The 23,385-nt window shown below is 40.6% G+C and overlaps 1 pseudogene; it reads left to right on the top strand.

Annotated features, from left to right (window-relative positions):
• The first annotated feature begins 4,896 nt into the window (after nt 1-4,896).
• The window catches only part of LOC142605836 (BRCT domain-containing protein At4g02110-like), a 70,825-nt pseudogene continuing 52,336 nt past the window's right edge, over nt 4,897-23,385 (top strand).

Genomic DNA, 23,385 nt, shown 5'->3' with positions numbered 1-23,385 from the left:
TATATGATTAGTTCTTTTTTTTTTTTTCCATAATCTGCAATTTTATTGAAACGACGAAGAAACAGACATATAATCTGCCATCCAAGCAAGCCGCAAGGGCGGGGGCAAATTATTGGAGTTAAAACAAAAAGAAACAACAAAAGATAAAGCTAGTTTAGAAATAGTTCATATGTACACATGTCACAAGAGCTAAATTTTGAACTAATACACATAGATACTATCAAATACCCATTTTGAAACAAACCCCAAAACCCAAAACAAGAGTATTTTCTTTAGAAACACCAAACCCAAATCAAATTCCATTTTTCTAACCCTTGAATCAAAATCAATCAAATCCTCAAACCCACGAACAATTATAAAGGAAGGAACTTCCGGCTCACCACTAGTGAGTGGTGGCGATAGGTGAGAGTTGAACCAATAAACTAGAGATAAGTGAGTTGTTACTGCTTTATGAGCAGTTAAAAAAAAAAACAAGAAAACTCTTGGTATATTCTGAAAAAAATATAAAGATGTAATGTTATGCTCGAAGTTGTTAGGATGTGTGCCCTTAAATCCTATTGTATGATACTATATATGACATTATGTATGACTTAATGTTATGATAAATAAAGTTGTTTTATTATTATCTAAAATAATGGTAATATGAATATTTGGACATCATCATATAGTCCATGAGATGCATAGTATGTGATTTATGTGAAAAATCACCAAAGATATAAATCACAAGTTCTTTGTAAACTTAGAATTATAGTTTGTAGTCGGTGATGAAATTGGGCATTTCATCTACGATGACTATAACGTATCAACTAAGATGATTTATCTTGATCATGGAAGTTGAGGCTTCTAGTTGATATGTTGATATGTTTTAAGAGTTAAGACATATTGAACTGGACCGCTGTAAGATTTATTATTCTCCTAATGACTGCCAAATGAATAATAAATCTCACGACTTCTATTTGCATGAACTCTTAATCCTAAAAGAATAATGGACCTGATCATAAAATATAGGTTGCTTTGATATATCAGGAGTGAGATCTAAAGTCACGATCAAAACTTCAGTATGTTGGGTAGCCACATTTAGTGTTGATGAAACATATATTTTCAAGATGGAATTCATAATCTCTTAATAGAGATTTAAAATATTCCCTTGAGATAAGTTTAATGGGCTTGGTTATTCAGAGTGTTAGGCCTAACCACTTTAGTAAGGAGATACTAATGTATATATTTATAAAATTGGATTTCATAAATATATGATGAATAACTTAAAGGATTAAACCGGGTTCTCAAGGATTAAAATGTAGTAATCTTCAAAGTTTGAGTCTACATTCATGACTTTGTATTACTACGAATATTTTATGAAGGGGTTGCATGTATAATAAAATCTTGGGATATAATTTATTAATAAGGCCTAGAGTGCAATTATATTTATATAGTGGTATTAAATATAATTAACAGTAACTTTGGACTTATCAAGAGTTGACAAAAAAGCCCAAGACCCATTGGAGCTAGTGTCTTATTGGTCCATTTTGGTCCCACTCTAGCCACACACTAAATACCAATTGGAAAGGCCCAATAAGCCAGCCCAATTAGATAATCAGTTAGATATAAAGGGAGAAACACACAGAATTTTTTATTAGAGAAAAAAAGAAAGACATCATTGTGAAATGGTGTGTATGTATGAGTGAAACCACTCAATAATTCTCTCTTGGAAACTGATTGAGAGACCACACTTCTTGGGCGTAAATTGGAATTGGAGTGAAGATTAAAAGTGTTCCCAAGTACTTCTAATCTTTTGTTTTGGATTTCACCACACCAAAGTACGCTATCTTGTTCTTAAATTCTGAAATTTACATAGTGCATGTTATCAATCATGAATGAAATAGATCCATATTTGTTGCTTCCGCTGTGTGTTTTGTATGAGATACAAAACCAGATTTTCCAACAGAAGTTTCCTTTGTAACTACGAGAACTTCTTCATAGTGGCTCTGATCCATGCCTTATTTCATAAGGAACCTGAGATACAACATTACAAACATTAAATATAAATATAATAGGTGCATAATTCTTTTTAATATATAACATGACTGTCTTTTTCAGCAAATATTTAGAACATGGCTACTATTTATTATTTGTTATTTTATTTTTGCTGAATTTTATTATTTCTTTTATACATGGCTTTAGGAGTTTACCACAAAAATAATTATGTTACTATAGTGTAGGAAATAGGTATATATTGAAATGATTGAATATAAATAACAGGAATAGGCAAATATAGAGGAAAAGAAAAGAAAAAAATTATTGACCTAAGTAGTAGCACTCATTAAACCCCACAACTACATCATTTCTTTCTTTTTTCTTTTTTACTTAAATTTCAAAAAACTTGGGTATATTTTCAACAAAAAAAAAAAAACAAAAAATACAGCCATACATACTCTCAATTTCCAACAGCTCTTTTCCCAAATACTTGCTTTTATTCCACTTAGTAGGATCTCCCTTTATTCTTTCTGGCCACTTTAAGGATGGATCATCTTTTATTTGCAGCAACATTTAATCAAGTGAAGTGTTCAGAGGAGTATAGTTATACTATCGTCCTGAAGACGACCATGCCTTCTTGCCATTGTGATCTCTTTTTTCTCCAATTTTGGCTTTCTTTGGATGAGGACTTTGCTCCGAATGGTGCACATAACCACTTTCTAACATTTCCCCTTTCTTTTTCTTCTTGGCAATGATGGCATCTTCTGCATTCATGAAACTTTGGGCTGAATGTATCAACTCAGCCATCGTTTGTGGCTCCTGATCGTACAACTTATGAATAAATAAGTCTGAACTGACTCCATTGTAGAAAGCTACCAAAAGGATCTTGTCATTCATCTCATCTACCAATAAGGCTTCTCTGTTAAAACGGCTAATGGAAGTGCGTAAACTCTCATTTTCTCCTTGCTCTATGTTCAACAGGCTGGACGAGGAACGCTTCTGCCTTTGTCCCCCTACAAAGTTGTTGATGAACAACTTACTTAACTCTTGGAAGGAAGTTATGGTGTTTGGTGGTAGTTTACTAAACCATATTCTACCTGGACCTTTCAAAGTTGTAGGAAAAGCTCTACACATAATTTTATCTGGAACACTTTGAAGATGCATGGTTTTCTTAAACGTGGCAATGTGATCACAAGGGTTACGCGTCCCATCATACAAATCCAGGGTTGGCATTTTGAACCATGAAGGCAAAGGATGATTGGTGATGGACGCAACAAAGGGGGAATTTGTCCTGTGGACGAGATCATCCACATGGTTCACTTTTCTCATGGAATCCTTCATTTCTTCCATAGCTCTCTTCATCTAGTCCATCTCTCTCTCCAAATGCGATACCCTTTGAGTGACAGTGCCCCTGGATTGGTCCCTTTTAGCATTGTTCTCAACACCTTCACAGCTTGAGTTTTGGCCTCATTCTCCACCATGCTATTGATGTTGGCTGTTAACTTCTCTAGTTAACTCTTGGTTTTGTTGCATCAGTTCTACCATCGCTGCCGCCATGGACTGTAATTATTGCTAGACGGTCATGGGGGGTGGTGGTGCGTGATTTACTGGAGGCGTTTTCACTCTCCTGGTGTCCTGGACTAGTAGCCATTGACCTAGTTCGAATAATACAGCCTTTTTGTCTTGGAAAAAAAAAGTTGATGAAACAGCGCCAATTGATGAAACACGAAATCAGTAGGCTGAAATATTTCGGGCTACGATAATGGCTGTGAATCCTGAAAAGAAGGAAAAAACTATCAAAGATAACCGGTGTGACCCGGCCAAGGACCCTCCGATGGTTAAGTTAGTTTTCTTTCTTGGACACAAGGAAAGAAAATAGTGAGTGGTCTGGACTTACCTTGGGCAAATAGGATTTACTCATTTTTATAAAGAGTTAGACGTGGGTTTACTTGTTTGGATCCACTACCATTGTGGGTAATGTTGGCGGTTGATAAAGAAGATGGGCTATATAGAGCGTTGTATATGGAATTCCTTCCACGTATCATGCAACGTGTTGTATTCTCTATTATGTGAACATAATGGAGGATTTTCCACAAAATTCACTAAGCATAATTTGGTCATCCATGTACTAGTCGTTCATAGATCATCTCGTCTATAGAGAACTCTCTACATCATATAACTCAGTCATCAATAAATGAGTACTATTGGATGAGTTGATGTAATTCATGCTATGCTTTGGATGATGACACAAGGATGAGTAATACTTAGTGTTGATCCCCATAAAATATATATATACACATTGTAAGATTTACACACTTTTTGATCCCCATAAAATATATATATACACATTATGATAAGACCGTGCTTTACATACATACACACGCATACACATTGTAAGATTATGATAAAACCGTGCAACACACAGACTTTTAACTAATAAGGGCCCATTTGGTATTAGAGTTCAAACTCACATTTTTACATTTTCAACAATAATACACAAATTTTTACACATTTTTTCACCTACACGTATTTTAAAAAACTACAAAAATCTTATCTCAAACTACAAAAATTCCATCTCAAACTACTCTACCAAACATTCTCTAAATGTTTTAATAAAATAGTTAATTGGAAATTGCTTATGTAAGCTCAAAACGTGTCTCAAATCCGACGTGCCACGTGGTTACAATGTTTTAGTCGTCCCGCTAGTGCACCAAAAATAAAAAATCAGTGAAAAAAACAATCTCCCTCCCTCACTCACTATTTCTTTCACTCTTTCTCCACAGGTTTTTATTTTATATTAATATACTAAACAAAACAAAACCCCCTTTTTCCTCCTCTTCCATTTTACGCTTCAGATTCGTATTTAAACTCTCATTGCATACTCCTTCACTTCATCTCCTCAAAGAGAAATTCGTTTCACTCATGGAACGCAATTCTCCGTCCAGTGCGTTTCCTTCGGCTTCGATCCCGTCAATGAAAACAAGGTCTTTCTTTTTCTCTCTGAAAATTGAAAGTATTTATTTATTTATAGATTATTTTTTACGTTGCTGTTATTTAATTGATAAAAATGTTGCAATTATGTTAGGTTCGGTGTAAACTTGTATATGGCGGCGGAGTTGATGTTTGTCAGTACAACCAAAGTTGTACTCATGTAATTGTCGATAAGATTGTTTATGTAAGTCCTATTCTGTTGTTTCTTGTCACTTAATTTGGACTTTGATTATTATTGTTGTTTGGGTTGAAATATACTTTTTGTTCCTTAAATATGGTATCAAGTTTTGTCACTCAATTTGGTACTTCAAAATTTGTATAGTATAGGTATTATTTTCTTTGCTTATTCCATTATAGAGACATAAAAATTCACAACTTTTTTAGTAACTTATTTTATTGATAAATAGTGATTGGTGCAAAGGTACTTTCACTTGGACTTGTAACTAACATTATTTTTATTGTACACCAATCGTAGGATGTCACATTTCAACAGTTGTTAAACAAAGAGTACCCCAGGGCATTGGTTAAGGTTGAATTTTGTGTTGTAATTGATTGACTTTTGATACAGGGGGGTTGAGCCACTTTAGTTTAAAGGATATTTATTTATTAGTTTTTTGTTACGTGGGACCCCTTTTTAGCGTTATGAACAAATACACAAGGGCATCTGTTAACATACTCATTGTAAAATAATTGCATACCTTGTAGATGCAGTGGTAATGTGGCATGATAAAAAGTTGATGTGATCTGGAACAAGTTTAATGTCTCATGAATGGAAAAAATTGATACCTTTTTGTGGGAGGTAAAAATTCCCGAATAAATATTTGGGCTTTGGGCTTTATTGACAGGTATCAGTTTGTTTTTGGTTAAGGCCTCTAGGCCCACAAGTCAGTATGCATTATAAAGGTCCGAGGAGTTGTCCGAGGAGGAATGTCTCCTCGGACTGGCCCGGCAATGACCCTGAGACTTGTCAAGAAGATTAAAGGCAGAATTCTAGAAAAATCGATGGGTAAGAGGGTGATCCAAGCACCCTCTAGACGCAAGTATGTGATTGAAATATCTAGGAAAAAGGCTGCTACCTCCACATTAAAGACCCTGCATCTACCTCCCTGGCCGCATTAATGGGGAAATGACCTCTGAACAATAGAATTGGACCTTCCTATTATTATAAAAAGACTTGAAGAAGGTGGTGGATGGGACAAGTATCTAAGGGGAAGATTTGTATGACACGTGGATGAATAGTGAAGAGGAAGAAGTATATAAGGAGACGAGAGAGGAAAGAGGGGGGATCGGCTCTGACAAACTAAAAAAGAGAACTAAGAATTGTAAACTTTGGCCTAGAAAGAGAATATTTATACAAATCGTCCTCGGCTAATGTCCGAGGAGATCTATTTGTCATATTCGTTTATCACTTGCACAGATTGTAACATTCTAGCTTGCTAATCAAACCTCCAACATCTCGAACCTAGATTTCAAACCCATACTCTACAAATTACATTGTATAAGGCTCATTGGGCCTGAGTCCAACATTCACTTTTGGGTCCGAGTACAATTGTGCTCTTACAATTGGCGCCGTTTGTGGGAAATCCAGTGTTGAAGGAGTTGGAACATCATGGCAGGTTTAGGTTCACACCATGCAGAATCTCAGGGATCACAACCCGAAGATCTTTTTGAGCGCCTTGAGCACCGGAGGGATCGAGAGGGAAGTGTTCATACTGTATACCCTGGCGTGAGTCACACGCGCGGCGGAGGCAGTCCCACCCATGAGGATGATGCCAGGGCCATGCAGAGGGAGATTAACCACCTCAAAAAGAAGCTGCGTCGTGTCAGAAGAAGGCGGACTTCACCTCTATCCAATCCTTCTTCAGAAGAATCCCGAGGAAGCAGTTACAGTTCAAGGTCCTGGACGTCCCCCAGCAAAACCTCCTCTTGCGAAGAGGATGACCTACCGGATCGCAGGCATAGGAAGCTCCCCTCCAGGGGCTTGGGGAACGACGCTATGAGCCGAGCGTTGCACCAACTCTCCAAGTCGCCATTCTCACGCAGGATTGAGAATGGAAGGCTTCCCAGCCGGTTCACCTAGCCCACCTTCGCCATTTATAACGGCCGGACAGACCCGGTGGAGCACGTGAGCCACTTTAATCAGAGGATGGCGGTGCATTCTCACAATGAAACCTTGATGTGCAAAGTCTTTCCTTCTAGCTTAGGACCTGTCGCTATGAGATGGTTCAATGGGCTAAAGTTGGGGTCTGTCAGTTCGTTCGGGGAACTTACTAGGGCATTCGCGTCTCGGTTCATTACATGCAGTAGAGTTCCTTGACCGTTGGACTCGCTATTATCTATGGCCATGAGGGAGGGGGAGACGTTGAAAGCATACTCCGACAGATACTGGGAGATGTTCAACAAGATAGATGGAGATTTTGACGAGGTGGCGATCAATACTTTTAAGGTGGGCCTTCCCACTGATCATGACTTGAGGAAATCCTTGACCAAAAAGCCCATACGGAGTGTACGTCGCCTCATGGATCGTATAGACGAGTACAAAAGGGTTGAAGAAGATCAACAATAGGGTAAGGGTAAGGCGAAGGTTATCCCTCAGGAGAGAAGGGATTTCAGGTCGGACAGGTATCACAACAATAAGCCGAGGAGAGATTACTCGGGGCAGTCTGGCTCAGCCACTCCTCAAACAGTTAATACGGTATTCCGAGAGCTAGTGCACCAACTACTGGAGAAAGTCCGTAAGGAACCCTACTTTAGATGGCCTAGTAAGATGGCGGGGGACCCTACGAAGCGGAATCAGAAGCTTTTTTGTTAATATCATTAGGATGTGGGTCATACTACTAAGAACTGTCGGACCCTCTGGAACCATCTGGAACAACTTGTTGGCGAGGGGAAATTGAAATAGCATCTGTACCAGCCTAACGGGCAAGGCAGTCAGTCTGGCTTAAATAATCAAAAGAACAACTCATCTCGGCCGTCCTTGGGAACGATTAACGTTATCTTCGCCGCACCTGACAGGACCGGTTCTTGTCCTACCAGGGTGATGGTAGTTTCACACTCCCAGGCCAAGGAGTCAGGCTCGAAGCCGAAAAGGATTAAAGGGAATCTGCCAGTCCTGGGGTTCTCGGAGGAGGATAAGGTGCGGACCATCCAACCCCATGACGACGCCCTGGTGGTCACTTTGAGGATAGGTAATTATGACGTCAAAAGGGTGATGATCGATTAAGGCAGTGGCATGGACATTATGTATCCCGACTTATTCAAGGGGCTAGAGTTAAGATTGGAGGATCTCACTCCTTATGACTCCCCACTGATAAGCTTCAAGGGGAAGGCTGTCATACCAAAGGGATAGATTCGATTGCCCGTGCAGTCTGGCTCAGAAACGGTCGAGGTGGATTTTATTGTGGTTGACGCGTATTCCCCATACACAGCCATCCTTGCTAGGCCTTGGCTGCATGCTTTGGGTGCTGTCTCCTCAACTTTGCATGTTAAAGTAAAATTCCCCTCGGGAGGATTCACCGAAGAAATTTTCGGCAGCCAAGCAGTGGCACGGCAATGCATATCGGCTGCAGTACTACATCAAGCCAAATCAGAGTCCTCGGCCCCTGTTATGAAGGACTTATAGCAATTAACGACTCTGGATGCGCCCGATGCGGTGACAGCAGAGGAAGCCACGTGTGAAGATTTGGAGAAGTTTCTGATAGCCGATGATCCCGAAAGGTTCTTTCAAGTTGGTGTACGTTTACCACACCAAGAGAAGATGGAATTGGTGGAGTTTCTGAAGGATAACATCGATGTCTTTGCCTGGGATCCCTATGAGGCTTCGGGGGTTGACCCAAGCTTTATTTGTCATCATTTGAACGTCAACCCTGCCATTGTTCCTAGGAGGCAGCCACCTCGGCGTGCCTCCAAAGAGCATTCCGAGGCTGTTAAAGAAGAAGTGCTCAAGCTCAAGAGGGCTGGGGCTATTAAAGAAGTTTTTTACCCGGAGTGGTTGGCGCATACAGTTGTGGTGAAAAAGAAGAATGGGAATTGGAGAGTATGCGTGGACTTTACAAACTTAAACAAAGCCTGCCCAAAGGACTCGTTCCTGATGCCACGCATCGATCAGCTTGTGGATGCCACGGTCAGACATCCTCGGATGAGCTTCTTAGATGCCTTCTAGGGCTATCACCAAATTCCATTGGTGGCGGATGATCAGGAAAAGACTGCCTTCATTACTTCAACAGGGAACTATCACTATAAAGTGATGTCGTTCGGATTGAAAAATGCAGGGGCTACTTACCAAAGGATGATGACCAGAATGTTTGAGTCGCAGCTTGGAAAGACCATTGAGGTATATGTGGATGATATGGTAGTGAAGAGTAAGACAGTACCCAAGCACATAAAGGATCTAGACGACACCTTTCAAATACTTAGAAAGTACAAGCTACATGTACTTAACGCCTTAAAGTGTTCTTTTGGAGTGGGCTCCGGAAAATTCCTAGGCTACATGGTGACTCATAGAGGAATAAAGGTGAATTCGGCGCAGGTCAGAGCCATCCAAGGCTTACAGCCACCTCGGAATCCAAAGGAAATTCAGAAGTTAACCGGAATGGTCGCTGCTCTCAGCAGATTTATCTCTTGATCAGCTGACCGGTGCAGGCCTTTTTTCCAACTATTAAATAAATGGAAAGGATTTCAATGGTCCGAGGAGTGTGCTTTAGCTTTCCAGTGACTTAAGGAATATCTTTCCCGGCCACCCATTATGTCTCGGCCGGAGGTTGATGAAATCCTGTTTGCGTACCTAGCTGTGGCCGTCCACGCAGTCAGCCTGGTCCTTATAAGGGACGACGGCGGGGTGCAAAGACCGGTCTATTATGTCAGCAAATTCTTGAATGAAGCCAAGGTGCGTTACTTGCCCTTGGAGAAGGCACTTTTGGCCGTGGTCCATTCCACGCGAAAGCTTCCTCACTATTTCCAGTCCCACACCATGGTGGTTTTGACGCAGCTACCTTAAGTCAGTGTTACGCAGTGCTGACTACTCTGGAAGGGTAGCTAAGTGGGGAACTATTTTGGGAGCTTTTGATATCAAATACATGCCACGCACCTCGGTGAAGGGCCAGGTTCTCACAGATTTGGTGGTGGAGTTTACTGAACCATTGTTAGAAGAAACTGCGAAAGAATCACACATGGATAAAAAAATCAGTTGGCATGATCATAGACAAAGGACCTCCGATTTGGAAAGTGTTCGTTGATGGGGCAGCCAACCAGAAGGGGTCTGGTGTCGGACTTGTTTTGGTATCCCCTGAAGGAATTGTCTTCGAAAAATCTTTGAGATTAGCGTTCTCGGCGACTAATAACGAGGCCAAGTACGAAGCAGTCTTGGTCGGTATGAACATGGTGCGTAGGATGGGCAGAAGGGAAGTTCATATGTTCTCGGATTCTCAGTTAGTGGTCGGACAAGTGACGGGGATTATGGAAGCTAGGGATCCAAGAATGCAAGAGTACTTGACCCAGGTCAAACGTTTACAATCTGAATTTGATTCCTTTATCCTTTCTCACGTTTCTAGAAGTGGAAACACACATGCAGATTCGTTGGCCACCTTGGCGACGTCCTCGGCTCAGTGTTGGCCTAGGATTATCCTCATCGAAAACTTGCTAGAGCCAACTCTGACCACTGCAAGTGCCGCCCGTATCCACCTGATAAGGCCTGGACCCAGTTGGATTGACCCTATGGTATCTTTTCTGATGAGCGACATTCTTCCCGAGGACAAGTCTGAGGCAGACAAGATTCGTCGAAAGGCGCCTCATTTCTGGCTGTCCGAAGATTAGAAATTGTATAAACGCTCCTTCTTTGGACCATACTTGTTATGTGTATACCCTAAGTCAACAGAGGCACTTTTAGAAGAATTGCATGGGGGAAATCTGCGGAAGCCATACTGGGGGGAGGTTCTTGGCCTATAGGGCTTTGACTCAGGGATATTGGTAGCCCAACATGCAGAGGGAAGCTCAGAACTACGCAAAAAAGTGTGACTAGTGCCAAAGGTTCGCTCCCAACATTCATCAACTTGGGGGAGTCCTTAATCCTTTGTCCAGTCCTTGGCCTTTCGCTCAATGGGGGTTGGACATAGTAGGGCCTTTTTCGAGGGCTGTGGGAAACAAAAGGTGGCTACTTGTGGCGACCGACTACTTCACCAAGTGGGTCGAAGCTGAGCCCTTAGCAAATATTAGGGATATCGACTCCAAGAAGTTTATTTAGAAGAATATTATCACTAGATTTGGGGTGCCCCACACATTTATTTCAGATAATGACGTTCAATTTGACAGCAGAGCTTTCAGGAAGTATTACAGTGACATGGGCATCATAAACAGATACTCCACCCCAGCCTATCCTCAGGAAAATAGGCAGGCCGAGGCCGTTAACAAGGTCATAGTCAGTGGACTCAAGAAGAGGCTGGATGAGGCGAAGGGTAGATGGGTAGAGGAGCTACCACATGTTTTATGGACGTATCGAACTACGCCGCGCAGATCCACTGGAGAAACACCATTCTCTATGACTTATGGGGCCAAGCCAGTGATACCTTCAGAATTCGGTTTCCCCATGCTAAGGACGAGTTCTTTTAGTCCAGAAAATAACGACGGCCTCCTGGAAAAAAGCCTGGATTTGGTTGAGGAACGGCAAGAGGCTGTTATGGTCCAAATGGCTTATTATCAGCAGAAGCTCAAATGCGGGTATGATGCCCATGTAAAGCTAAGGCCACTAGCGCCTGGGGATCTGGTGTTGAGAAAGGTTGTGGGTACTGCCAAAAACCTAGCTTGGGGAAAGCTAGGACCAAATTGGGAAGGACCCTATCAGATCATCTCTGTAGCAGGCATAGGATCATATCGATTAGCTGATCTAGATGAAAAAGTTGTGCAACGCCCCTGGAATGTAAACAACCTACGAAGGTATTATTATTAATAAAAAGCACTTTTATCGTTCGTTGTTCAAATTATCAATATATACTTGGGTTTATCTCTTACAATTTTTAAGTATCAAACAGAAACTTGGTGATGCATGGTCCTCGGACCACATACCTTGTGGAAATTGATGTCTTATCATTTGTTAAACAAAACCTTAATTATGTCGGGTCCACAGACCTTCTACATTGGGGAAATTAACATCTTAAGTTACATTTTTTAAGTATCAAACAGAAACTTGGTGATGCATGGTCCTCGGACCACATACCTTGTGGAAATTGATGTCTTATCATTTGTTAAACAGAACCTTAGTTATGTCAGGTCCACAGACCTTCTACTTTGGGGAAATTAACATCTTAAGTTGCAATTTTTAAGTATCAAACAGAAACTTGGTGATGCATGGTCCTTGGACCACATACCTTGTGGAAATTGATGTCTTATCATTTGTTAAACAGAACCTTAGTTATGTCGGGTCCACAAACCTTCTACATTCGGGAAATTAACATCTTAAGTTACATTTTTTAAGTATCAAACAGAAACTTGGTGATGCATGGTCCTCGGACCACATACCTTGTGAAAATTGATGTCTTATCATTTGTTAAACAGAACCTTAGTTATGTCAGGTCCACATACCTTCTACTTTGGGGAAATTAACATCTTAAGTTGCAATTTTTAAGTATCAAACAGAAACTTGGTGATGCATGGTCCTCGGACCACATACCTTGTGGAAATTGATGTCTTATCATTTGTTAAACAGAACCTTAGTTATGTTGGGTCCACAGACCTTCTACTTTAGGGAAATTAACATCTTAAGTTACAATTTTTAAGTATCAAACGGAAACTTGGTGTTGCATGGTCCTCGGACCATATACCTTGTGGAAATTGGTATCTTATCATTTGTTAAACAGAACCTTAGTTATGCCAAGTCCATAGACCTTCTACTTTGTTGAGATTAACATTTTTAAGTTACAAATTCTAAGTGTCAGGTAGGAATTTGAATATGTATGGCTCTCGGACCATCTACCTTGTACAAATTGATATCGTACTTATCATTAAGACAAAGTCTATTTATGTCAAGTCCTTGAATCTTTTACTTTAGAAATACTAGCAAAAATCCACGTCGTATTGATTTTGAGATGGTGACGATGTAGTTTGATCACTTTGTGCCTCAAATTGAATTCTAAGTCAAGTTGTTAGTTGTGCCTCATTGTGTCTCACATGTTATATTCTTGAGGCATAATTTGTAAAATATAAGCTAAGCGTATGTACTGTTGTTTAAAGTTATGATAGTTCAAGTATTGAAAGCGGAGTTGGTTATTCCACTCATTTTTTTTATGCTGATGAGAAATCTTATAGCAAAAAAGGTACAAGTCAAATGAAGATTAAACAAGACAGTCTTTCATTAATTACTTCTAATATATATTACAAAGAAAGTCTTTGTTACTTAACAAAAAAAAAAAATAAAGAGGGAAAAGTCCTAGGCTCGGCCTTAAGCTTTTGAAGGAGGGTCCTGCTCGGAAGTGCTGGCCGCTTCAGTGCTCTCAAAAGAGGATTGGACTTGTTCTCCTTTGTTTGTTGCCACTGGTGGAGGGATGATAGGCTCGGCGCTTTGGCCCGTGACCTTCTCAGCACCTTCACCCTGTTCCTTCTCTTTGTTGGAACTCGTAGGTTCTGTAGGAGCAAGAATGGGCTCTGGGATCATAGGAGGGGGCAGGGAAGAAGCTGTCTCAGGGGCAGGGGTGACAGGAAGCTCTTCTATCTCCTGTATGTCTAGGGGAAGCCAAATGTTCTCAGGCTTCCTCAGCTCGGAAGTTGAAGGAACCCCTGCTACATTCAAGGCTTCCCCCTAAACTTGCTGGTAGTATTCTCGGCACAGCACAGTGAACTCCTCTATCAGCTGGTCTTCTGTCGCCGCTACCCCTTCCTTGAAAGCAGCCTTCTTCGCGGCCTCCAACGAGTCCTTGAAGGTGCGGGCCTCGTCCTTCATCTCGACAAGCTCCTTCTTCAAGTTAGAGTGCTCTTGCTGAGCTTTGGATAACTCTTCATCCTTCTGACGAAGAAGCTTGCGTTGCCCCTCCACCTGGGTCTTCATCGTCTTCAAGCTGGCCTCGGCACCGTCCCTTTCCCTTCTTAGCTCTGCCAGCTGTGTGGTGAGCTTCTCATTTTGTGCAAGGGCCTGACCCAGGGACTTCTCGGTCTCCAGCCGAAGCTCCAGTTCAAGCCCAGCCTTCTTCCGAGAATCCTCCACCCATTTCTCGGCAGCAAAGACTTCCTGGACGGCCTGTGACAAGATATCAAAATATCAAACATATAAAAATGTCTCCTACAATGAGTTGTGATACAAAAAAAAAGGTGAATATAAGATTTAAATACCTACCAAGCCCAAGTCCCTTTTTAGCGAAAGGAACAGTTGAGACTGAGTCATCTTATCCAGGGCTTCCATGTCCCTGGGCAGCAGGAGAGGACGTTCCAAGGCATCGGCCAGGTGGAGGGCATGGCCTTGTTGGAACATCCTAATATTGGACTGGCAAGAGATTGGTGCCCCATCCAGCTTAAGCTCGGGAGACCAGTTAGCCTGTGCACGGCGTACCTCGGCAATGTCTCTGATCTCCCCACTTTCCACTGACGAGGCACATCCCTTGCCCTTGTCAGGTCTTTGTTGCTGGGGCTGTTGTTATTGTTGTTTCTGTTTCTTCTGCCTCTCCCCATCAGCATCCTCAGCCTCACCCTTCCTTTTCTTCCTAGGCTCCGCAACAGGAGGCTTCGAATCAGACGGAGGAGGGGGTAGGGGCAAGGATGGAGGGACCTGTGACCCACCTGCCCCCTTTTTGGAGACTCTCTCGCCCCTCTTCTGCATTAGTCCTTTCAAGACGTCCATCTCTTCTTCTTCGGAGCTAGAGTCAGGGCAGGTGACTATCAAACCTTGTATCCCCGAAGTCTCAGCGGGCTCGTCCTCCTCGTCCGAGAGAACGACAAGTGGGTTTCCTCGAGGCCTTTCGACGTCCTCAAGTTGAAACTGGTCTATCTCCTCGTCTAACGAGTGCGGCAAGGACGTTTGCTCTTCTGGGACGGCAGTTGTCTAGGAGTGTGCCGAGAGGGGAATTGTTGTGATTGGGCGCATGTACAGAATGATGGTGGGATCGTCGGGAAGATCGTGGTCGGAGAGGAAGCCTAGTCGTGCGACGTTTATCCTTCTACGTCACTTATCCCCCGCGATAATTGCATTTTCTATCTCTTGAAAGTCCGAGGATATAGGATCGTATCCTACTATCAAATGTGTTGATCTCACTTGTAAATCTTCACTCACGAAGACTTCTGAACGGAGGACGCAATTTAAGTCGGAAACGTTGCAGAAGCTCAGGCGTGGGCGTACGTGTTGTTTATCTGAGAGAAGAGACATTCGAAAGGACAAACATGATCAGATCAGTGATAAAAGTGAAGACCAGAAGCAATAATGTACAATAAGGATTAAAGCAATAAAGGCGGTGGGATTGAATCACGGGTTAAGGAATTTAACTCCTAAGGAGTCACACCTGGATTTCCCCATACGACTAGGCAGTGAGGGCCGTCATGCCAGTTCCCTGAGGCGATGAGGTAGTCGTCCTTCATGCCCTTGTTGGATTTAGGCAGACAGAAGATCAGCCTGACTATGCTGGACTGTGATTTGATGTAATATCTTACGTTTTTAAGTTTGTGGCACTCGTACATAAAGGCAACGTCGTGCCATGTGAGGTTTAGGCCCATTTGCTCATTCAGAGCGTCGACACTACCTAAGACCCTAAACACATTAGGTGCGCACTGATCTAGGCATAACCTATGGTTGCGAAGGTATTCCCTGGTCACATTTCTCATAGGGAGAGTCATTCCACCTTCTATGAAGGCAATCATTGGAATGATGACTTCTCCCGTTTTCCTAGCGCCGCCTATGGCTTCTACTGGGCAATACTTTAGACCTACGTCGTTGGGAATATGGTAGTTGGCCCTAAACCCTTCCATACCGGCGTCGATATCAACCAGGCACTTAAACCTACCCATCTAGTAGAAGCGAAAATGCGAGTTTAAAGAAGAAAAGAAGTTTAGAGAGGAGCCGAGGATAGAATCCGAGAAGGAAGGAGCAAGGAAAGTAAAAACTTACGAGATTTGGTTATGCAAGTCTTCACGGGCTTCTGGAGAGAAAGAGTAGTGATTGACGTTTAGATATGATTGATTGTTGGAGAAATGAATGAAAGCGCGGGTTTCCAAGCGTTTTGACGTGCGGGAGGCAGCCTCGAAATTGAATTTATCCCGCTCAAATTTTCAGGGCCAACCTGTACCGTTGGATGTTCATCTTACCGTCAAATGTGGGGAACAGGATGTAACTTGTGGCCATAAATGCGCGCGTTCCGGATTTCGAAGTGTCAGAAGGCATTTTCAGGGAACGAAAAGACCTACACACGTGTGGCGGTCTATAGAGCTTGTGGAATATGTACTGTTTGGTTCAAAACTCTATCTTTCTTCTCGGATGGGAGGGAAAAATAAAGTTTTGAGGGGCTATTGTGGCGGTAAAAATTCCCGAATAAATATTTGGGCTTTGGGCTTTATTGACAGGTATCAGTTTGTTTTTGGTTAAGGCCTCCAGGCCCACAAGTTAGTATGCATTATAAAGGTCTGAGGAGTTGTCCGAGGAGGAATGTCTCCTCGGACTGGCCCGACAATGACCCTGAGACTCGTCAAGAAGATTAAAGGCAGAATTCTGGAAAAACCGATGGGTAAGAGGGTGATCCAAGCACCCTCTAGACGCATGTGATTGAAATATCTAGGGAAAAGGCTGCTACCTCCACATTAAAGACCCTGCATCTACCTCCCTGGCCGCATTAATGGGGAAATGACCTCTGAACAACAAAATTGGACCTTCCTATTATTATAAAAAGACTTGAAGAAGGTGGTGGATGGGACAAGTATCTAAGGGGAAGATTTGTATGACACGTGGATGAACAGTGAAGAGGAAGAAGTATATAAGGAGACGAGAGAGGAAAGAGGGGGGATCGGCTCTGACAAACTAAAAAAGAGAACTAAGAATTGTAAACTTTGGCCTATAAAGAGAATATTTATACAAATCGTCCTCGGCTAACGTCCGAGGAGATCTATCTGTCATATTCGTTTATCACTTGCACAAATTATAACATTCTAGCTTGCTAATCAAACCTCCAACATCCCGAATCTAGATTTCAAACCCATACTCTACAAATTACATTGTATAAGGCTCATTGGGCCTGAGCCCAACATTCACTTTTGGGTCCGGGTACAATTGTGCTCTTACACTTTTAGCATCATAAAGAATAAAATTGTAACTTTTTAATTTTAAGAAATAAGAACTGAACTTGGATCAAACTTTAGGGATGAAAAGTACATTTCAGTTTATTGTTAATTTCAAAATTCTGTTTTATTATTTAATTTATATTTTGTTGTCGAATTGCTTAGGATAATCCTGTATGTATTGCGGCTTGAAATGATGGTAAGACTTTTGTGACAGCATTATGGGTTGAGCATACCTTTGACATCAGAATGCCCATTGATGCCAATTCAGTATGTTTCTTATCAATTTCTCTTTGTATATTTGCAAAAAGACTGAATTTATATGTTACTTACAGAAAGAAAAAGACTGAAGTTATATATTGCTATAACTTAAAAGCATTATGGGCTACTTTTAAATTTTTTTTTATCCTCTTTATATTATGATTGATTTTGCACCTTTCTCTTTAAATGTAAGACAATTGCACATAGTTGAATATATCTCATTCACATTCACAGTAAAAAATCTCAGTATGAGCTGGGGGAGTTTTTGCTTTTTGTGGTTTTTAAAGTTTGGAAATATTTTCATGGTTTTCTTTTATTGCCTTAGTTTTGTATATGAATATTTGAATCAAAGCACATAAGGGAGATTAGACATCAACATCATGCACAATTGCCTACAATTATGTTTCTGATTTGGGTGGACTCGTGTGATATTTTAAAGTTTTTATTTATTTTTTTATCTTTAAAGAATTTTGTCCACCCATGGTTTTAGAAACCATCAGTGAACAAAAAAAGTTCTTAATCTATGTTTTCTTTTGGATACTTAAAGTTTTTTCTTCTTGTATTACTGTGTACTAGTATTAGATATTTATGTTTACTTTTTAACAGATCATGTACAGGCCACTCAAAGATCTGAATGGTATACCGGGTGCAAAAAATTTAATCATATGCTTAACTGGCTATCAACGGCAAGATGGAGATGATGTTATGGTATGCATTTGCCTCTTTCATCCTGCTGCTGCTTTATATTTATGAGTACAGTTCCTACAAGTAGTTATTTATAGATAATGGTTTTGTGAAATGACATAACGAATTGAATTTGTTTTTTGTATCAGAGAATGATCAGCTTGATGGGTGCTCAATTCTCTAAGCCATTGGTGACAAACAAGGTTACGCATCTCATATGCTATAAATTTGAGGGTGTGTTTCCCATGTCCCAGTGACAGAGGGAGTATACAATAAAATATGATTTGCCATTTCATATCATGCTGCATTTACTAATCTTCCTTTCTTAGTGAGTGTGTGTGTTTCCCAGGGTGTTCCTCAATGGAATTTCCTTCTAGCATAGTTTTTTAGGTAGCCTTGTTTTGCATTTTGAGTGAGCAGGAGCCATATCTTTCTGAGCCATATTCATTTATTTTTTGGGTTTTCAGAAAAGAAACTCTGTTGTAGTCATGATCCTATAATTAGTGGAACGTGTCAGTTGATCTAAGTCTGAAAATGGCGTCCAAACATGGCTTAGGATTGAAATTTGTGGTCAATATATTATACGGTTATGGTGGACTTTGTGTGAGTGGCTGCTCTATTAATACTGCACATTTCTGGTAAATCTTTGCTTGTGGCAGGCTTAGGGTTGGGAGGATTTGTGCATTTGTGGTTCAGTTACTTTAGAAAGAAGGGTTACTGTTCAAGAATGACTATGGTATTACAGCGAGCAGCAAAATTGATTTAGGGCTACAAAGAGGTATGAAGAAATGAAATTTGATCTGTACGTAAAGTGTGAATAGTGTTTGTGAATTGTGACAAAATATCAAAGAGAAGGGAAGAGAGAAGAGAAAAGGATAAAAGAATAACAAGGCCAATATGCCTTAATTTTTTTTTTTAAGCAACGTAAGAATATTATTAATAAAAGAAAAGGTGCTAAACTGAGTACATTGGAGATGTACTATGGGGGCACAAATCAAAAAACAAAAGTCCAACGGTCAAGAAAAATAGAAAAGGAAGAACAAGAAAAATGAGAAAAGACCACACTCCATTCAAAGAGAGTGTGCAAGAAAAAAGACTTAATCTCTAACAAAGAACGTTCACGACCCTCAAAGCTTCTAACATTCATTTCACGCCAAATGCACCAAATCGAACAATGAGGCACTAATTTCCACACATCATTGTGGCGATGTTGCGCAAACTTTCTTTGCCAAGCCTCAAACAACTCAAGAACAGTATGAAGCATAACCCATTGAATACCAAACAAGCAAAACACCAAAGACCACAACTCCCAAGCTATGGAGCAATGAAGAAGAAGATGATCCACCGACTCCCCACAACTCTTACACGTATAGCACCAGTCAAGCACTATCACACATCTTTTACGAAGGTTGTCTGTTGTTAAGATCTTACCTAAGGAAGCAAACCAAGAAAAGAAAACCACCCTTGGAGGAACCTTCGAGTGCCATATCATTCTCCATGGGAAGGAAATAGGGTTAGGAGGATAGAAGGAGCTATAATATCCTCTAACCTCAAAACCTCTATTCCTTGCAGGCTTCCAACAAACCTTATCTGGGCCAAACCCCCGCACTTTCGAAGAATAGACCAACCCCATAAACCGATCAAAAGCTTCTTCTTCCCAATCTTGTGGAGGATGACGAAATTGCACATTCCAGTGAACCCTCCAAGCAAACCAACCCATAACTTCCACCACTGAGGAATCCTTTGACCTACTAAGACAATAAAGCTCTAGAAAGGCCTCTTGTAAAGTACAATCCCCGCACCACACATGCTTCCAAAATTTCACTCTAGTACCATCATCCACATCATATACAAGAAGTTTAGAGAAGTTCAACCAGCCACTTCTAATGTATCTCTATAGGCTGACCCCATAAGGACTTGTCACCTTTTTCGTACACCAACTACCCCAAATATTCCCATATTTTGCCTCTATAGCCCTCCTCCATAAAACATCAGTCTCCATGCCATACCTCCACATCCATTTTCCTAGCAAGACAGAATTAAAGCTTCCCAACCGTCTTATACCCAACCCCCCAACTTGCAAAGGCTTACAAACCTTGGCCCAATTAACTAAATGTATTTTAGACTCACCACCAATCTCATTCCACAAAAAATCTCTATGTAATTTCTTCATACGCTTTGCCACCTTACCCGGTAAAGGAAGAAGGGAACGGAAATATGTAGGCAAAGACGAGAGTGAGCTTTTAATGAGTGTCACCTTGCCCCCTTTAGATAAATACATTCTCTTCCAACTTGCTAATCTCCTTTCCATTCTCTCTAGGATAAGATTCCAAACAGATAAATCCTTAAACTTTGCACCTAAAGGAAGGCCCAAATATTTCAAGGGCAGAGAAGAATGCCCACACCCCAACAGCTAGGTTGCACCGACACGGCATTTTTGCCAACGTACCGGTGTCTGACACATGTCAGACACCGGTACCGGTAAGACTCACCGGACACCGGTGTCTGAGCGGTGTCTCTTTTTTTTTTTTTTTTTTTTTTTTTTTTTTTTTTTTTTTCGCTTCTCCGACACGGCGCCAACGCGGTGGACATGCCAGCAATGGAAAAACAAAACAAAACAAAAACCCACACAGCCCATAAGTGAGAAGTGAAATATCAAAAACCCACACAGCCCAACCTTTGATTTCCCTTTGCCCGCTGCCCTCTGTCCCTCGCCGGAGCTACATCGATCCAATCAGCGAGTCAGCGAGCTCCCTCGGTCCCTCTGTTCCTTCCGATCTCTCTCTCTCTCAGCGTGGACAGGTCCGAGCTTCTTCTCTTCTCTCTTTCTGTTTCGCGATTTCTTTTTTTCTTTTTTCTTTTTTTCTTTCTTTTATCTGCTGACTGCTTAGGACCTTTGGTTTGGTGTATTGTGGCGTGTTATATTTATAACACCCAAAGCTTCTTTTTTTTTTTAATCCCACTCACTGTGTTATACTTTACTGTGTATATATATATTTATTTATTTTTCTTCTTTACTCAGCCTTGCCTTATAAATTATAATGTTAATTATGAATTTAGTGAATTTTGTTTTTGTGTGACCTGTTATAGTTTTATTTATTTATTAAAGTTAAATATTATATGTGATTTTACTAAAGCTTTTTTTTGTGTGTCCTGCTTATTTCCTTTTATGTTTTTTGTTTGATATTGAATGTAGCCAATTTAAACTTTTGGTTTGTACTCTAAGCATTTTATGTGTATTATTGTACTACTTTGGATGTTAGTTTACTTATTTGTAGTTCGTACATAATTTAAATTCTAGATATAAGCGTATTTTATGTCTAAAAATATTAAAAAATATGTCTAAATATAAAATTTAATTAATTATTTAATTGCCGTGTCCATGCCGTGTCGTGTCCTAGTTTTTCAAAAATTGCCGTATCGCCGTATCGGTGTCCGTGTCCGTGTCCGTGCATCATAGCCCAACAGACCAACCAAAGCCTCCAAATTGTGCACCCCACCAACCGGTACTGATGAGAATCAACAAGCATTCAATGATTCATTGCATGTTCCAGTTGGGCCCATCACAAGAGCAAGATCCAAGAAGATCAAAGAATCACTTAATGGGTTGATTCAAGAGATTTGGACTGATTCTACCGCAGGACATTCCAAGCTTGGCCCAAAGGAAGGTAAAGGCGTAATAAATTTAATTCAAGCTATTGAGGGCTGATCTGGCTAAATTGGGAGTGATTCATGGCAATGATTAATGACTGATTGACTTTCTAACTCTATATCAGTTAATAGAGATTTTTTCCTATTCTAGAGCTGCTATTTCAGACTAAATCTACCTGAATTTAGGGCTTTTATTATTTAGAACGTTTTTTAGGTATTTTGCTTGTTTTTAGGTGCATTTAATGCTTTTTAGATCAAATTTGATTCCTGATATGGTAAGGTATCAATTAGGAGTTATTTTAGAATATATTTTCTTATCTGTCAAGTTTTATGGAGCCCTTAAATAGGCCCTGAAGTCTGTAAACGTTTTTCAATATATTATTGAATAAAAATCAGAAAAGGTGAGGCTTTGCTCTTCTTTTGGTTCTTCAAGAATTGTGAACTTATCAGGGATTCTTCCTTGTGGCGTTCAAACTTTATACCTTCGATTCGTGATTCTTTATAATCATTGGGTCAAGGTCAACTTATACCTTTGGTTCGCGTTTCGATTATAAACGTTGGGTCAAGGTTTCTATCATAAATCTGAATTTTAGCTTTCCTGGGTAAATATTCCAATATTTTTGTTGGGTCTCAAAGCGTGTCGATTGAGGTTTGCATCATTTGGTATCAGAGCACAGGTTTTAAAATCAGTTTTCTATCCCTTTATCTTTTGTTTCCTGTTATCATCCTATCTTGTTCCTTTTGTGTTCTTTATTCTTTGTTCTTATTTTTTTGATGTGCACTAGGTTAAAATCGTGCACCCAACTCCAAAAAAAAAAAAACCTGAAAAAAAAAAGACATCAAAAGAGAAATAGAAAACAGAAAAAAAAAATTGTTTGTAGTTTCAGTTCTCTCAAACTAGAATATCGTTTTCTTTTGTCCTCTTCCTTCGATTTATTGTGTCTGTCTTATTTTCTTGCAGTTGGTATTTGTTTAAACGCTACAAGTTGAATTTCTTGATCAAGTTTATTAGTTCAATGCAGAACTGAAAAGGGGAAGCTACGAGTGGAAAAAGACAAGAGAGTGTGAGACTAATATCGGGAAAAATCCAATTTAAGAGTGAAACACGAGTGGGAGTGACATAATTTGAGTCCAAACACGTGAGGGAGTGTTGTGAGGAATTATTTATAACAATTCTCTGTTGTTTTAAAAGTATATCTTCCAGGGGCGAAACATCAAATAGGGAAGGAGGGGAGGAGTCGTCCATCATTTTGCAGGCTATGCAACAACAATTTGAACGCATGAACGTGGTGTTTAATGAGATTCGGGATCGGATGGATAAGCAAAACACTGTTATTGCTACTTTACGTGAGGAGCGTCCCCAAAGAGGCCCTAATGCTAGAAGGCAAGAAAGGCGTGCACGCATGGATGATTCTGATGACTACCACGAGGATGAGTTTGAAGATGAAGAAGATCAAGCTTCATTAAACAATGAGGGCAGGTTTGTGCAGGGGGGAGAAAGGCGTGGTAGAGGTTTCCAAAGAGATCCAAGATGGCAAGACGGGACTGACAGGAACCTAGGAAACATAAAAATGAAGATACCAACATTCC

The sequence above is a fragment of the Castanea sativa genome, chromosome 8 (assembly GCF_040712315.1).
Source record: "Castanea sativa cultivar Marrone di Chiusa Pesio chromosome 8, ASM4071231v1".
Taxonomy (NCBI): domain Eukaryota; kingdom Viridiplantae; phylum Streptophyta; class Magnoliopsida; order Fagales; family Fagaceae; genus Castanea; species Castanea sativa.
This window is presented reverse-complemented; position numbering and strand designations above follow the sequence as displayed.